Source organism: Myotis lucifugus, unplaced genomic scaffold (genome assembly GCF_000147115.1).
Source record: "Myotis lucifugus unplaced genomic scaffold, Myoluc2.0 scaffold_49, whole genome shotgun sequence".
Lineage (NCBI taxonomy): Eukaryota > Metazoa > Chordata > Mammalia > Chiroptera > Vespertilionidae > Myotis > Myotis lucifugus.
The window spans coordinates 5,837,035-5,849,335 of record NW_005871097.1 but is presented as its reverse complement, the minus strand read 5'-3'; the positions used below and the strand labels follow the sequence as shown (position 1 = coordinate 5,849,335).

At 44.7% G+C, this 12,301-nt stretch overlaps 1 protein-coding gene across 7 annotated transcripts in view; it reads left to right on the top strand.

Moving 5' to 3' along the window:
* Window positions 1-6,195: 6,195 nt before the first annotated feature.
* Window positions 6,196-12,301, top strand: part of TCEANC (transcription elongation factor A N-terminal and central domain containing) — a 28,902-nt gene continuing 22,796 nt past the window's right edge. For 2 of the 7 annotated variants that reach the window (XR_002829222.1, XM_023753729.1), the window contains exons 1-4: window positions 6,196-6,264; window positions 8,070-8,206; window positions 9,035-9,153; window positions 9,517-9,600. The gene's annotated coding sequence lies outside the window, so the exon portion shown is untranslated. Of the gene's footprint in view, window positions 6,265-7,813; window positions 8,207-8,642; window positions 8,880-9,034; window positions 9,154-9,516; window positions 9,601-10,074; window positions 10,239-12,301 lie in introns of those variants that run through there. The other 5 variants (XM_023753727.1, XM_023753730.1, XM_014455750.2 and 2 more) reach the window with 5 other exon arrangements.

Below are 12,301 nucleotides of genomic sequence, written 5' to 3'. Positions count from 1 at the left end.
TTTCTTTAGTGTGAAGTAATCTTGGCACATAAGGTCTACACAAGACTGTAGCTATATCTGTTTGAGAACTGGTAGTTATAGAAACCATCAAAACAGTTTTTCTAGTGAGACCAGTTGAAAACCTGCCCCAGCTACATCAAATCAGCACAGAGAATTGTAAGAGAGAATAAAATGGTTATTTTAAGACATTAAAATTTGGAGTGGTTTGTTACACAGCAAAAGCTAACTGATACATGTGGTTTCAAATACTGCAGTAGAATCTGAGGAAGACTTTCTATCCATTCAGTGATCAAGGAAATTTGAGACCATAGTTGTGGCTTAGAATAAAGAAAGATAGGGGGGAGCATTTGTAATAAAAGACAGTGTCCCAGTGATCCAGATTAAAGGAAGAGATGTGCCTTAGCCAGTTTGGCTCAGTGGATAGAGTGTCAGCCTGCAGACTGAAGGGTCCCAGGTTCAATTCTGGTCAAGGACGCATGCCTGGGTTGTGGGCTCGATCCCCAGTAGGGTGTGTGCAAGAGGCAGTCAATCAATGATTCTCATTATTGATGTTTCTATCTCTCCCTCTCCCTTCCTCTCTGAAATCAATAAAAATATATTTTTTAAAATGAAGGAAGAGATGTTGAACCAAAAATGAAATAGGGAGGCCTGTGAATCATGTTATACATGGATAAAAACAATGCATAAAGCTAATATTTCATGTTTCTCTAATATTTGTAGCAGAGACTTCTAGTTACCTATCCAGTATCCATTCTCACCCTTTCCCTTACTAATGTAACCATATATAAATATATTTGGGGGTGGGCCCTAGCTGGTTTGGCTCAGTGGATAGAGTGTTGGCCTGCAGACTGAAGGGTCCCAGGTTTGATTCTAGCCAAGGGCACATGCCTAGGTTGTGGGCTTGATCCCCAGTAGGGAGCGTGCAGGAGGCAGCCAATCAATGATTCTCATCATTGATGTTTCTATCTCTCTATCCCTCTCCTTTCCTCTCTAAAATCAATAAAAATATATTTAAAAATATATATATTTGGGGGTTAGAGGGCAATGTACTCAACTAAAGGACTGCATTTCTCAAAATCTCTTTCAGTTGGAGGAGGCCACTGAAGCATTGGTAGGCTTCCAGGAAGGATCATTAAAGAGGGCTCTCAGCTGGCAGCACACTTTTGCCATCTCTCTTCTTCCTTCTTCCCGCCTTCAATGTGGTTGTGAAGGCAGCAACTCTATGAGGTACTTCGTGATCCTGAGGGCAAGGACCACACCCTATAACAGAGTGCATAGCTGGAGGAAGCCTGGGTCACTGACGACATTATGGCATCTCTACAGCTGCGCAGACTGGTCACTGCTCAATATTTTATTAAGTGAAAGAGAAAACATCCTTCGTTGGCCTACCTAGGATTTCAAACAAAGCACAATCCAGACTCAGGTGACCATTATCCCTGCTCCTGGGGGCTACTTCTGCCATTTTCACCACAAGACCATAGTCTTGGGGATTAACTTTTTAGACCCTTAAATACCAACACATTGGCGCTCTCCCTTCCAGGAGCATGCCCATGCCTTTACCTTTCCTTTCCGTCTCCTCCCCCCATCCCTTCCTCACTCCCAAGCCCCAAGAGCCCTTCCTACCTTTTTAACATGTTTCCTACACCCATTTCTTCTAGGAATTATTTCTTTTAAAAAATATATATTTTTATTGATTTCAGAGAAAAAAGGAAGGGGGGGAGAGAGAGAGAGACATCAGTGATGAAAGAGAATCATGGATCGGTTGCCTCCTGCACGCCCCCTACTGGGGATTGAGCCTGCAACCTGGGCATGTGCCCTGACTGAGAATCAAACCGTGACCTCCTGGTTCATAGGTCGACGCTCAAACATTGAGCCACAGGGATAGGAATTATTTCTACTTCTGTGATTTACCAAATAAATATTCTCATACAGTTACATAAATACATAAACAAAAAAATACCAACATATTGTTTTAAATTCCAATCAACAGCCTGTAGTGTCATGGAGCTCTAACCTGCACCCGCACCGAATCATACTTTGCTTCCTTTGGGGAAATCTAAGGTCAGCTAATTCCGCCATGACTCCCATATCTGTTGACCCTGGCCATGATCCAATGTGCAAACCCCCCATGTCATCCATGCTCTCGCACTGTCTCACCCCGACACTGTTATGAGCTTCCTCTTCTGGACACTAACTCCCACTGTTTCTGTCCCCTCTCCCATCACACACACTCCACAGTCTGGTAAACAAACTCTGCTACATCTTAATTTATGCCAGCGATGTCTTCCTCCGTCTCTCAGCCTTAGCTGAACTGAGCTCTCTCCCATAGCCACTTCTACCCCTGTAGCTTGATCAAATGGCTGCCACTCATCCTCCCACAGTGCACACATATCAGGGTCTGGAGTTGAAGGTGCCATTCTCCTCGCCCTACTCTTGTTTACAGTCTCTTATTTCTTGATTTCCATGTAAAAGCCACTGTTCATTGGAGGTGCCATTAAGTAGCTCTCCAGCCCGCTGTCCTTCCTAGCCATTGTCATCAATCAATCTGTGCAGATGACATCTGTGCAAATGACCCATCCAATATCCTGGCCTCACAGGTCTTTGACCTCCTCTATTCCAGTCACTGTCACTGTCCTTTTAAAAATCTTTTCCCTCATGAGTCCTAGCTGCGGTCACACAGCTCTCCTGCTCAAAGTGAGACACTTCCCACTTGCACCATTCATTTTTGAGACCCTTTCTCAGAGTTCCAGCAGTGCCCCCTTGTGGCAGCCTATGTGCATATGTATGTGGCTGCCACCAGGGAAACAGCTAAAAGGACTGTCTTCAGCATCAGCCCCCTACCCCCTCACCCCCCATTGCTCCATCTCTCCCTTTTCCGGTGTCTAGTGACCTCATGCTTCTTTCTGGATACCCAAAACCTTACAATTCAGTCACCCCTGAGATCTTGAAGACTCCAATCTTGCAGAACTCTCATTCTCTTCTATCAACGCTTACTGGTCCTATGTCCTGTTCTGCTGGTCTCTGCCAAGTGAAGGGAGGCTACCCTTAAAAGATAACTCAAGTGTCAGGAATAAGTAGCTGCAAGTGTAACTTTTACTAACTCATATTTTCTGTTGTATAATAACAGCTTCCAATGCCTTCATACCAAGGAGTAAGAAGGCAATTTCAGCCCCATGGTAAGATCAAGGATTCTCTCTTTTCTTCTGTAAGAGAACATTTCTTTTTTCAGGGATTCTCTTCTGATGGCCCTCAAATCTCACAGCTACGTGAAAATGGGGGCTGTGTCAGTTAGTGTTTGTGGGTAGCAAGCAACAGAAACATCTCAGCTAACATGTCAAAGGGAAGTTGCAGTAAAAAAGCAGGAGTGTGCAGGCAAGTGGAAGGATCAGTGAGCCAGCCTTGGAAATGGTCTGCAGGGCTAGCAGCAGAGCTATAGAAAAAAGCCATTGCTGACCAGGATGCCGCCATTGCCAGCATGATCTCACACTGTTAGTCTCCACATTGTTCTGCTCAAAATTCACATTCTGGGGAGGGGTGTGCAGTTGGGCCAGCCTGGGTCATGTGGCTGCTCCCAGCTAGGGCAGGTTGGGGTAACTAATTAGCTTTTCAGAGAGTGGGCTAAAAGCTGCTGACCCAAACCCACCGGAGTCCCCACGTGGACCATATCACATAAACGCTGGGATTGAGTACATGCCAGCATACCGGTCTAAATGATGTACTCTTGTCATGACAAATGAGTTGATGCCTTTGTTTTCTTTAGCAACTAGAAACTTAGTTGATGTTTGGGTTAGTTTTTAAACTAAGAACAACTAATAAAAACTAGTATATGAGCTCGGCCAGTGTTGCTCAGTGGTTGAGCATCAACCCATGAAGCAGGAGGACACAGTTCGATTCCCTGTCAGGACACATGCCTGGGTTTCAGGCTCCATCCCCAGTGGGGGGTGTGCAGGAGGCAGCCAATTGATTATTCTCTCTCATAATTGATGTTTCTGACTCTTTCTCTCTCTGAAATCAATAAAAACGTATTTTTTAAAAAACTAGTCCTTAGGTCTTTTACACCCCTGGTTAAATTTATTCCCAGGTATTTTGTTGTTGTTAATCCTCACCCAAGGATATTTTCCCATTGATTTTTAGAGAGAGTGGAAGCAAGGGGGAGAGACAGAGAGAGAGAGAAACATCGATGTGAGAGAGACACATTAATTGGCTGCCTCCCGCATGTGCCCTGACTGGGGCCGGGGATTGAGCCTGCAACCAAGGTACCTGCCCTTGACCAGACTCGAACTGTCAACCCTTCAGTCCATGGGCCAACACTAACCACTGAGCGAACTGGCTAGGGCAATTCCCAGGTATTTTTTGTTGATGCAATTATAAATGGGATTGTTTTCTCAGTTCCTCTTTCTGATAGTTCATTATTGGTGTATAAAAATGCAACTGATTTCTGGATATTTCTTTTGTATTCTGCTACTTTATTGAATTCATTTATCAGTTGCAGTAGTGTTTTGGCAGAGTCTTTAGGGTTCTCTGTGTACAGTACATGTCATCTGCTATATTGTCATTTTTGATGAATGGTCCCTCTGGCAGCATTCCCAGGTTATACCATGAAAGGGGGGCTGTGGATGGTGAGTACAGTTTGTCCATGAGAATGAGCCTCGAAGCGACATGGTGCAAGAACAAAGGACAAGGAAGCAGCACGGACCAGTGATTTTTAGTTCAGGGTTTATGTCTTGCTACTCTGATGAACTGCTGAGAACCAAAATGAAGTGAGGCGTTTCCTGGAGCAGTCGGTACAGGATCACTGGCAGCCTGTGCTCCTCCTGGTAAGAAGCCACTCTGACAAAATGAAATCCCAGCGGTAGGCTGCAGCTCAGATTTCCTAACCACAGTACAAAAGACAGTCGAGTAGGCAGGTCTTTGAATAGAGTTGGCATCCTTTCAATCCCACTTTTTTGTACTTTTCCTATATTTTTCTGATTAGATGGAATTTTGGAGCAGCCCCAGTAACCAAGTAGTATAAATATTGTTTCATTGCCTCTAAATTTCCATCCTATGAGCTACACCAAGAAGTTATTAAAGCCAGACTTGCCTGCCCTTCACATGTGTTTCTCCTTGCTCTTCCGGAGTTACAAACCACACCTGAGCTGAGGGAAGGTGGGAGCTTTGAATTGGATGAGTAGTTGATTTTTTTACATTAGGTTAGGATGGGTTTTAATAACCTAAAAACGAAGATGATTTCTTTATACCTGAAAGTAATTGGAAAAGCCTCCGGCTCCAGCAGTGGAGGAGCCATGGGAAAGGGGAGATAGCCCACAGAGCTTTGTTTCAAGGCAGTGATGAGAGAACAATGTGTCTTCTGACATTCACCCTACGGAGCCCAGCCTGTCCAATAAAACTGATTTACAGATGTCTCACTTTGTTCTTGTGATAGAAACAATCTTCTAGCAATCATCTTTTGAAACTAAAGTCTCTTAGGTTACATCCAGAATGGACTTGCAGTATTTCAACGGTTTTTTAAACTGAGTTACTGCTGCTCTTTTTTAACTTTTATTTTTTATTTTGGCTAATTACGGTTTTAGTCTTGGCCTTGTCTTCCCTTCTTCTAGGTAAGGTTTATTACATTGCTCCATCTTAGAATTGCCCTGCTTCCTGACAGCATCCAGTCCAGAGCAAACCCCTGCTTCCTTGAACCGCCCAAGATGTCTTACAGGAGGAGATCAGCAAAGAAGGGAGCCACATTCTCTAGCTGTACTATCACTTTGGTTTTAGTGAGCCCTTGCAGGGGAAGATGTGCACAGGTGATTAGTGCGGGATGCACATGGCTACTTACTGAATGTCCACTACTTTCACATTAGCTGGTGCATGCTAGGGATGCAATAAATGCTCGTGGAATTAATCTCTGCGTTAAATAGGTAATGAACATTTTGTCCAAAGTTTTGTCAGTATTTAGCTGAGCACTGTCTTGACTGGAAGCAGAAATGGAACGTTGCAGAGCAGTTCCACAAACCGCTGCTGAAAAACAATACCCGCACTAGTTTCTTCCATCCGTGCCCGGATGCTGCACAGTTGGCCCTGGGCCAGCCGCCTCCAGCGAGTTGCCCGGACCCGCCCCACGGCCGCTGATCGCTGTGCGCAGGCGCTGAATCCCGGCTGTGTTTTCCAGTCTACGGGCTTTGATTGGCTGAACCTTGGTGGTCCCGCCCTGGGGACCGGAAGTCCACTTTAGACTCGGAGTCCGCGGAGGGCTCCACGCTCAGCCGGCTCTTCTTGGTGAGCCACGCCCCGGGTTTGCCTAGGTCTCTGCGCGGGGGAGTCCTGGTGCGCTCTGGGCCTTGGGCGGGGGAGGCCTGAACGTTCCTTTGTCCCCTCCGCCCCGAGGGCCCCGGGGTGGGCAGATCCCTCCGGGCCGCCCCTGCTTGTGTTGGGTGCCAGGCTGTCACCCCAGAAAGGTTTGCTGCAGGCTTGGCTTGTCGCTCCACCCCACCCACCGGAACCTGAACCCGGGCCAGAGCGGGCCCTTGGGTTGTACCTTCCATTCAATTGCTAGGAATCATCTTAACGTGCGAGGCCTCTAGCGCAGTACAGTATTGACAGTTCAGAAACCGAGACGCCCCTACGGACAACAACATAAACCGATGAACAAAAACAGATCCAGAGACAGAAGACTGTCAAACCTCAGAGGGAAGGCAGGAGAGGGTGGGGGTAAGGGGGAGAGATCAACCAAAGGACTTGTATGCAAGCATATAAGCCTAACCAATGGACACAGACAACAGAGGGTGAGGGCATGAGTGGGGGAGTGGGGGGCAAGGGGGGGATAAGGACACATTTGTAATAACTTAATCAATAAAGGGGGAAAATTAAAAAAAAAAAACATTTGGCATTTCTCTCCCCTAGAGGAAGGGGCTCCCAGTGTAGCTGGATTAGATCTTAGATCTAAAGTTCTAATCAGATCTCAGTGACTGCTAATTTGTAAACTTTTGGAAAATTTTCTTTGGTCTTCCACTCTTCGGGGTTTAGGCCAGATGTGTGCACCTTGAACATACTGTAATACTAGTTAATAATGACAAGCTTTTATATGCATACTCTTGCTGGCGCTGTATACACTCTCTTTTTGGTATGTATTCAGAAGCTAGAGGTATAGGTGTGTATCTAAGCATTATCTGTATTAGCATATGTTCTAGAACTGTGTTATCCAGTATGGTAGCCACTAGCTACATGGGCAATTGAGTACTTGAAATGTGCCTGGTCCGAATTGAGTTGTGCAGTAAGCATAAAACAGCGAAATTTTTGAGAATTAGTATGAAAAATATAAAGTATCTCAATAATTTTTTATCACATGTTGAAGTAGCAGTATTTTGGATAAACTGGGTTAAGTAAAATGTATTATTAATTTCACCTATCTGGTGGTTTTTTTGTTTTGTTTTCTATTTTAGAGAGGAAGGGAGAGGGAGAGAGAGATAGAAACATCAATGATGAGAGAATAATTGATCAGCCGCCTCCCATAAGCCCCACACGGGATCCAGCCTGCAACCAGGCATGTGCCGTGACCTCCAGGTTTATAGGTCGAGGCTTAACCACTGAGCACCACCAGCTGGACTCACCTGTCTGTTTTTTTTTAACGTGGCTGCTAGACAATTTTAAATTCTATCTGTGGCTTGCATTATGTTTCTATTGGACAGCAATGTTCTAGAAAAGGGATCAGCAAACTGACCTGCAGCTGAATGCAGCCTGCCTGCTTTTGAAAAAAAGATTGATTGGAGCAAAGCCACGCCCATTCGTTTATGCATTGGCAATGTTGCTGTTTCTGCTGCAAGAGCAGGGGAGTTGAGTAGTGCGTACTGAGATCGGATGGCCTGTGAAGCCTAAAATATTTGTTGTTTGGCCTTTTAAAGAAAAAGTTTGCCAACCCCCTGTTCTAGAGCAATGCCTGGTATTATAGTAGATACATGTAAACCTTTTCATTGTAATCCAGTCAGGCTTACTGTGTGACAGGTGTAGTTCTAAGGACTTTATGAGGACTATGTCGTTTAATTCTCATATTAATCCTAGGATGTTGGATTTCCCCCATTTTGTAGATGAGGAAAATGGGGCACAGAATGGTCATGAAGCTTACCCAGCATGCTCGACACACCTCACTTCTGGGGACTGTACCTTCTTGAACCTCCTTATCCTCACATGGCTTGACTCCTGGACCCCACTTGATTAGCCCACAGTAGGCACCATGTTTCTTTTTGTTTTTAACTAGAATTTCTGTTAATGATTTTTTAATTTTTATTTATTTATTTTTTTAAAAATATGTATTTTATTGATTTTTTACAGAGAGGAAGGGAGAGGGATAGAGAGTTAGAAACATCGATGAGAGAGAAACATCGATCAGCTGCCTCCTGCACACCCTCGACTGGGGATGTGCCCGCAACCAAGGTACATGCCCTTGACCAGAATCGAACCTGGGACCCTTCAGTCCCCAGGCTGATGCTCTATCCACTGAGCCAAACCGGTCAGGGCTATTTATTTATTTTAAATTCGTGTTGCCGTTAATCCTCACCCGTGGATATTTTTCTATTGATTTTTTTAGAGACAGTGGAAGGGAAGGGGAAGAGACAGAGAGAGGGGCTCGAGCCTGCAACTGAGGTATGTGCCCTGGACCAGAATCGAACCCAGGATCCATCAGTCCTCAGGCCGACGCTCTTCCCACTGGGCCAAAACAGCTAGGGCTGTGAATGATTTTTTTATACTAAAATTGAGATGAGCTTAGTCTCTGGTGGAAGAAGCTGAGGGGGCCCTGAGCTCAGGTGCAGTGGGTACAAGCAAGGTGATCTGTATGAAAAGAATGAAGTTCACCAGCAGAGAGGGGGGAGCATCCTGAATTTAACAAAAAGTATTGGGTGAGTAATTCTGAGCATTGGCCAGGTGTTTGCCAGGTGTGTATCAGCGAATGAAACATGTCATTCTTAGGGTCTTGTGGGGAAGACGGACAATAAAAAATTTAATGTGATATGCACCATGAAAAAACAGTGCAAATACTTGATGTTTTTAACAGGTTTCCTCATCTGTAAGATGGAAATGAGCCTGTCTCGGTTATTGTGAGGATCCAGATGACATGAGTGTACTGCAGGTGGAGTTGCTCAAAAAATATACATTGCCTTCTGCTACTACGAGGTAAGAGGGGAAATGAATATGGGGAATTGAGTGCATCATGACACCTGAAACAGGGCAGTCACCACTTGTAATTTATAGAGAAGGTTTTCGATTAGTTGTGCCCAGCAGGTGTTTTTAATATTTCCTGATTTAATGGGGCTCATCTAACAAAAGCGCAGTCAGAGAGGTTCCCTGCGTTCAGTCTGGGAGCAGGACGGCAGGCTGATAGCAGCGTCCCTGGGACGTTCCTGCTGCGGGCAGGGAGTTACGCCTGTGCAGTGGTCGCAGCTCTGGTTTCAATCAGAATCGCCTGGAGCGCTGACAGAATACCCAGGCCTACCTTCGGAGATTCTAATTTATTGTGATATCATTCTATCCCACAAGGGCCTGGCATTGCTGTTTTTGGTTTTGCTGCTTACTTCCTCCAGATGGTTTGGATTTGCAGTGAGGATTGAGACCCACTCAATGGTGAGTGATACAGGCCAGGCTCAGGGAGCTACCGGGCAAAGGCCCAGAGCTGTGAAGCTGGCTGAGCCTTCGGTGGTTCAGCCGGGCACAGGGGGGGCGGGCTGGAAGGGGGCATTTCATTACCTGACCAAGGACCTTGGTTCCATCCTGAGAGCAGAAGGCAATCCCTGAAGGGCTCTAAGTGGGAGAATGAGGGGATATCTTGGTAAGATATGTACTAGAGCAGTGGTTCTCAACCTTCCTAATGCCGCGACCCTTTAATACAGTTCTTCATGTTGTGGTGACCCCCAACCATAAAATTATTTTTATCACTACTTCATAACTGTAATGTTGCTACTGTTATGAATCGTAATGTAAATATCTGATATGCAGGATGTATTTTCATTGTTACAAATTGAACATAATTAAAGCATAGTGATTAATCACAAAAACAATATGTAATTATATATTCAATGTGTTTTCCGATGGTCTTAGGCGACCCCTGTGAAAGGGTCGTTCGACCCCCAAAGGGGTCTCAACCCACAGGTTGAGAACCGCTGTATTAGAGGATGACCCCTCTAACGAAGTGCCAGGAAGGCAATGAGGATGCAAGTGGAGCTGGTCAGATGACGGCCAGCCCAGATTCGGTGTCCTCCTATGTGAGTCTTCTGGTGGATCGTGTCTATCTTTGTGGGTCGTAATTGGCTGCGTTTTTCTGTCTGTATTCCTTCCACTGAGCTGGCAGCTCCTTCAAAGCAGAGACTATTGAGGCTCGGCATCTATCATGTACTAGACACATACGAAATTTTTTATTAAATGAACTATGTAGAACTCGAAACTGGACACACAGCTCACTTTGTCTTTTTATGACAGTTCGCAAAATTTTGTATCCCAGTTGCTTCCACATTAGACCCTCCCCCTAGGGTAATAAGTGCTTTATATTCACCTGATTGTCCCATGGGGGGAATAGAAAGTTTGACAGGATTTAAATGCTGTTAAAAAGATGGAGAGCCCTAGCCGGTTTGGCTCAGTGGATAGAGCGTCAGCCTGCGGACTAAAGGGTCCCAGGGTCGATTCCAGTCAAGGGAGGACACATGCCCAGGCTCCAGGCTCAAACCCCAGTAGGGGGCCCACAGGAGACAGAGGATCAGTGATTCTCTCTCATCATTGAAAAATTAAAAATAGAACTACCATATGATCCATCAATCCCACTTCTGGGTATATACCCAAAGAATTGAAAGCAGGGCCTCGAAGAGGTATTTGTACCCCCATGTTCATAGCATCTCTATTCACAAGAGCCAAAAGGTGGAGGCAACCCAAGTGTCCATCAGTGGATGAATGGATAAGCAACATGTGGCCTCTGTACTCAGTGGAATATTTCTCAGCCTTAAAAAGGAAGGAAATCCTGGCACATGCTGCAACATGGATCAACCTTGATGATATTACGCTAAGTGAAATAAGCCAGTCATAAAAAGACAAATACTGCATGATTCACCTTATATGAGGTATATAAAGTACTGAAATTCATAGATATTGTAAATAAAATGATGGCTTCCCATGGCTTCAGGGAAGGGGGAGAGAAAGGAATGGGGAGTTAGTGTTTAAGGGCACAAAGTTTGTTTTGCAAGATGGAAAAAAAGGTTCTGGAGGTTGGTTGCACAACACTGAATGTACTTAACACTTCTGAACTGTAGACTCGAAAAGGGTTAAGATGGTAAATTTTGTGGTCTATAGTTTACCACAATTAAAGATGAAAAGTGAATAAATATGGAGGAGAGCTAAATAGAGGGACATATGGAATGAAGAGCAAAGTGCTTACACATGAATGCATTCACTTCTGTAGATTGATGTGAGTAAGAGACAAGTTTTGCTGGGATATCAGACTGCTGCTCTCATGGCACTGATGCCCTAAAGCTGTAGTTAAATTCCCCTTCAGAGTCTCCTTGAGACTCTGACCCTTCGTTGAGAAATTCTGACCTGAGTTAAATATTGCCTAATTGCCATGTGGGCACTGTAGAGCTGTCTCTTATTAACCACCTTGTTAACCTCCAGCTAACTTCAATCCTGATTTTGTTGGTATTCATGCATATAGAGTGAATATAGAAGGCAGGCAGGATGAATATTTCTTCTTGGTTAGGAAACTTTCCAGCAAGTGGGGGAGGGCTTGAGACCTCATCATCATGACATGGCTGCTTGACTTCCTCCAGATCCCAAGATGTCAGGCGGACAATTTTGAGATAAATATCTAGCAATCGAGGGTATTTTTTATTTTTCTGTGCTATCTTTGTTCTTTGTTTACTGAGCCTTTGCCTTTGGGGGAAGTGGAATCTTAAAAAAGGAAAAACCATGGCCGTGAAGTACTGAATGGATAATTAGAAAAATAGCCACTTAAGATCCCGAATTGATGGCCCATTGAGTGAATATTAAATGACTGGGAAAAAAAACGACTGCCAAGGTTGTCTACTTTCTGGTGGTAAAAATGCAAGACTTGGAATCTTGAGGAACAGGGAAACACCAGAAGGAATCTCATAGTTGTGGCCAAAAGTACTTAATTTTTTAAAGGGTACTTAATTCTTATATTTGGTGATAAAGTCTGAGAGGAGAGCCAACTGTTTTAGAGTCAGGGTAGACTCCTGAGGAAACTATGAATGCTAATCTGAATGCAAAGCCATGGTGATGGAGTACCTTTGCAGTATTCTGATTCCAGAAGGAAGGTTGGTTG